This window comes from Gossypium arboreum, chromosome 6 (genome assembly GCF_025698485.1).
Source record: "Gossypium arboreum isolate Shixiya-1 chromosome 6, ASM2569848v2, whole genome shotgun sequence".
NCBI classification, from domain to species: domain Eukaryota; kingdom Viridiplantae; phylum Streptophyta; class Magnoliopsida; order Malvales; family Malvaceae; genus Gossypium; species Gossypium arboreum.
In genome coordinates, this window is record NC_069075.1 from 95,278,581 (window position 1) to 95,283,687 (window position 5,107).

At 36.3% G+C, this 5,107-nt stretch overlaps 1 non-coding gene across 1 annotated transcript; it reads left to right on the forward strand.

Annotated features, from left to right (window-relative positions):
* The first annotated feature begins 327 nt into the window (after window positions 1–327).
* LOC128294839 (small nucleolar RNA R71) lies at window positions 328–434 on the forward strand. Its single transcript, XR_008285146.1, has one exon. It is a non-coding gene; the product is annotated as a small nucleolar RNA R71 (small nucleolar RNA).
* The last annotated feature ends 4,673 nt before the right edge of the window (window positions 435–5,107 follow it).

Consider the following 5,107-nt stretch of genomic DNA (forward strand, 5'->3'; position numbering starts at 1 on the left):
TTGGATTACTCGATCCACCTCCATTTGCTTCACACTGCATTATTGGGTGAACCTGTGAAGAACTAAGAAAACCATTAATTTTCTTATTTAAGAGTTCTACCTAATTAGAGAGCATGGTGATCGAATCGATGTTATAAATGCCTACTGCTTTTGTTGGCTTTGTCCTCATGACTTGCCACTGATAATTATTCAGTGACATCTCTTCTCTAAATTCATAAGCATCTTCAGGTGTTTTATTATTGATAGTCCCACCAGTGGCTACGTCAAATTTGTCGAGTCGAAAGATTCAGGCCATTATGAAACGTTTGAACCTGTAGCCAGAATGGTAACCCATGGTGAGGGCATCTTCTCAAGAGGTCCTTGTATCTCTCCCATGCATCGTAGAGTGTTTCTAAATCCATCTGCACAAAAGAAGAGATATCATTACATAATTTAGCCATTTTAGCTGGCGTAAAATATTTTAATAAAAACTTTTCGGTTATTTGTTCCCAAGTAGTGATTGACCCTCATGGCAACGAATTCAACTACTGTTTAGCTTTGTTTTTCAATGAAAAAGGGAATAACTGAAGGTGAATGGTGCCATCAGAAACACCATTAATTTTAAATGTATCACATAGTTCCAAAAGTTTGCCAAGTGAGCGTTGGGATCTTCGTCCTGCAAACCATCAAACTGAACAAATTACTGTATCATTTGAATTGTGTTAGGTTTTAGTTCAAAAGTATTTGCAGCTACAACAGGTCTAACTATGCTCGATTTAGTTCCTGTTAAAGAAGGTTTAGCATAATCATACATAGTACGTAGAGCAAGATTCTAATTAGCAGCAATCGCAGGAGGTAACAGATTTTCCTGGTTGTCGGCCATCTCCTCGGTTATGGTTGAAGTATTGTCCTCTTGCTCTTCCTTTGTGTATCATAAGCTTCGCCTTATTTCTCTTCGGTTTCTGTGAACTGTGCGATCGATTTCACCGTAAAAAAGTAGTGGTCCTGATGTGTTTCATCTGGTCATAAACTAGAAAAACCTGTTCGAAGAAAATAAATGAAAAAGAAAATAAAAATTTAAATTGCAATAAAAGTAAAATGGCTAAAGTAATAAAAATCGAGTGTTCCTAATATCCTAATATCCTAGTTCATTAGGACACTTTCATTTTTATAACCTTGATACGTGATATTCGCGACAGGTTTTAAATAGTTATAATTAAGCGTTCTTGAAACTAACTATTATCATGATGAAGGCAAGTATACCTATCGAACAGTAGTATAGCTTAAGCAAGACCGGATTGTCGAACCCAAAGGAACCACGAGTGCTAGTAATTACTTCCTTTTTATTATCTAGCCTAAAAATAAGAGATTTTGTTATCTAAACTAATTACTAAACTAAGAATGCACAGAAAGAAAATTTGGGAAAATGCTTTTTAGAAAATTCGAATGATTAAGACAATACCTAAGGAAAAATCCACCTAGACTTCACTTGTTATTTGACTCTGAATTAGACAATTTATTCATTTGACTTTATCTGTAGAAATCCCTAAGTTATATTATTATCTCTCTCGAGACTAATGACGTCTAACCCTAGGTTGAATAATTGAAATCTCTTTCTAATTAACACCCTAGAATTGCATTAACTCGATCTATGGATTCCCTTATTAGGTTTCACCCTGACCCAGCAAAATCTTGTCACCCTATCTCTAGGCGCGCAATTAACTCTGCTTAATTATGACAGTTTTACTCTTAGACAGGGTCTATTCCTTCTCTGAATAAGAGCATTAACTTGAATCAATATCCTGGATTATTAAAACAAGAATTAAAAACACATAATTAAAAACAAGTCAAATATTTATCATATAATTCAGATAATAATAACAAGATCCGTCTTAGGTTTCATTCCCCTTAGGAATTTAGGGGGTTTAGTTCATAATTATAGAAGAAAACATCTCATAAGAATAATGAATACAAAACATAAAGAAAACCCTAAACCCTTGAATGGAAGTTGAAGGGAGATGTTTAGTCTTGATGATGGATTCGGCTTCTAATATGGACCAATCGGCTTCCCTTGAGTAATTCCTTGCCTCCTACTCTGCCTCTCCCTTCCTAAGTGCCTCCTCAGGTGTTTAAATAGTCTTTAGAATGCCTAAGATCTCTCAAAATTGGCCTTTTCCGAAAAGGGTTATACTTGGGCTTGGTAGGGACACGCCTGTGTGACACATCCATGTGTGATTACTCCAGCCCGTGGTCAAGGCTGTTGAATAGGCACGGGCGTGTAGTCTACCCGTGTAAGTCGTACTTCGATCCTGCCAAAGGACACAGCTGTGTGACACACCCATATGAGGAAGTCCAGGCCGTGTTGATTTCCCATGTGGGTCTATTTTCTCCGTTTTCGGCCCGTTTCTCGCTCTTTTTACTCTCCTATGTTCACCTAAGTATAAAACATGAAATTAAAGAATTAGGAGCATCGAATTCATCAAATCTAAGCAGAAACCATCCATAAATGTGCTAGGAATGGGATAAAAACATGTATAAATTACGATTTATCAAACCTCTTTCTCATTCCTTTGAATCATAATTCAATATCTCCATTCTATAATAAAAAACTGAGTTTGACTTACCAACTTTCAAATTATACAATGAGAGAACATAAACAAAGAAGATTTAAACAATGTTTGATAATGTATGAACTTACTCGGCAAAATGGAAATAGACTTAATTAAAAAGGTCAATCCACAATCTTTCATTTTCCACGGTTGTCTTCCAATTGGTTCAAAACTTGATCTATAACATAATTTAATTTAACCTACAAATTCTAAACACTACACATCAGCTTATAATGCATTTAAATTAGTTTCAGACTTTCACTCTTTAGTCCTTTTTGTTAAAAATAATAATTCTTGCTCAGCTATATCGATCGCAAGAGTCACAAATACCTCCTATCCCAAAAAGATTTAAACTTGAGACAGCATTGTTCGATTGAACTGTTAAAAGACTACGATTGTGAAATCAATTATCACCCTGGAAAAGCAAATGTTGTATCTAATGCTTTGAGTAGGAAGGCATCAATTGATTTGTGAGAAATTTTTTGCTCAGCTCAATATTGGCGATGATGGTAGCCTATTAGTTGAATTGAGAACCAAACTTGTATTGCTTGATCGAATAAAGGAGGTGTAGTTTGTTGATGCTAAGTTGTTTGAGAAAAAGAAGCTACTTCCATAAGGCATCATTGAAAATTTTAGCGCAGGTGAAAAAGATTGCCTCAGATTTCATAGTTGGATATGTGTTCCCAATGTTGTTGAACTAAAAGAATTGATTTTATGCAAAACTCATGATAGACCCTTCGCTATGCATCCTAGCAGTGCAAAATGTATCATGACCTACGAGAATCATATTGATGGCCCAGAATGAAATGGAGATTGTTGAATATGTTGCTAAATGTTTGAGCTGTCAATGGGTAAAGACTAAGCATCAAGTTTCCACTGGGTTGTTATAGCCTATCTCTATTCCAAAATGAAAATAGGAATGAACTGCAAAGGATTTTGTGATTGGTCTACCGAATTTAACGAGCAAAAGAAATGCCATTTGGGTAGTAGCTAATAGACTAACAAAGTCTGCTAATTTTTTGGGGTGAGAACTGATTAGTCACTTTAAAAACTAGCTGAAATTTATATTCACTAGATAGTTAGGCTTCACGACATGCCTGTGTCTATTATCTCTGGTCGAGATCGTCGCTTTACGCTAAGACTTAGGAAACAATTGCATGAATCTTTAGGTACAAGATTGAATTTCAGCTCAGCATGTCATCCCTAGTCTGATGGTCAATCAAAATGATTAATTCATATATTGGAAGATATGTTGCGAGCTTGTGTTATTAATTTTGAATCTAGCTGGAAACGTTGTATACAAGTAGCCAAATTTGTGTATAATAACAATTTCCAGTCAAGTATTCAAATTGCTCTGTAAGAAGATTTATATAGCCGTAAATGTAAAACGTCTATCTATTGGTTCAAAATGAGAGAAAGAAGAATATCGGGGTAGATTGATTCAGAAAGCAGAGAATAAAGTAAAGCTGATCAAGGACATATTGAAAGCAGCAATTGATAGGCAAAAATCATATGTAAATCTAAAAATAAAGGGCTATCGGATATTTAATGGGTGATAAGGTGTTTCTGAAGCTTTCACCATGTAAAAAGTTCTTACAATTTGGTTGTAAATGGAACTTGAGTCCCAGGTTTATCAGACCGTATCAAATAATTGAAAAGGTTGGACTGGTAGCTTTTTGTCTAGCCCTACCATTAGAATTGCAAAAGATTCACGATGTATTTCATGTATCCATGCTCAGGTGATATCGTTCTAATCTGTTTCACGCTATTATAGTGGAAGAAATTGAAATTCAACCTGACTTATCTTATGAGGAGGAATCAGTTGAAATCTTAGCTCGCGAAATGAAAAAAGGAAGGAATGTAACACTCCTAACCCATATCCGTTGTCAGAACAGGGTTATGGAGCATTACCGAAATTTACAAATGAAACAGACAGAAATTTCAAACATTTCATATCATAGCAATAAATATATTAAAACCAAGTCAAATCATACATATTGTCCTTTATACGAGCCCTCGAGGCCCTAAATATATGCTAGAAACAAGTCAGAACTAAATCGAAAACTTAGATGATTTTTCAGAAAATAGTGAAAAGTTTCAACACTACATGGGTCACACAGCTGTGTGACTCACACAGTCAAGAGACAGACCTGTGCCTCAAGCCGTGTGGGCTTTCAAAATAGGGACACACGATCATGTCCTAACCCGTGTCTTTGCCTGTGTAACTCACTGACTTAGGTCACACGGCTAGGCCACATGCTCGTGTGTTAGGCCTTGTACCCTTTCAACTAACCTCACACACCAGTGTGCCAGGCCATGTAACAGCCTGACTTGCAACCCTTTGAAAGCTACAAGGGACACACGACCGTGTCACCTTACTGTGTGTCACACACGGCTGAGACACACGCCCATGTCTCTACCCGTGTAGATGAAAATAGGCCATTTTACAAGCCATTTTCCTCACCCAAGTAGGCATGTACCTACAATCAACATTGCATATATTTACAAGCCATAACAAT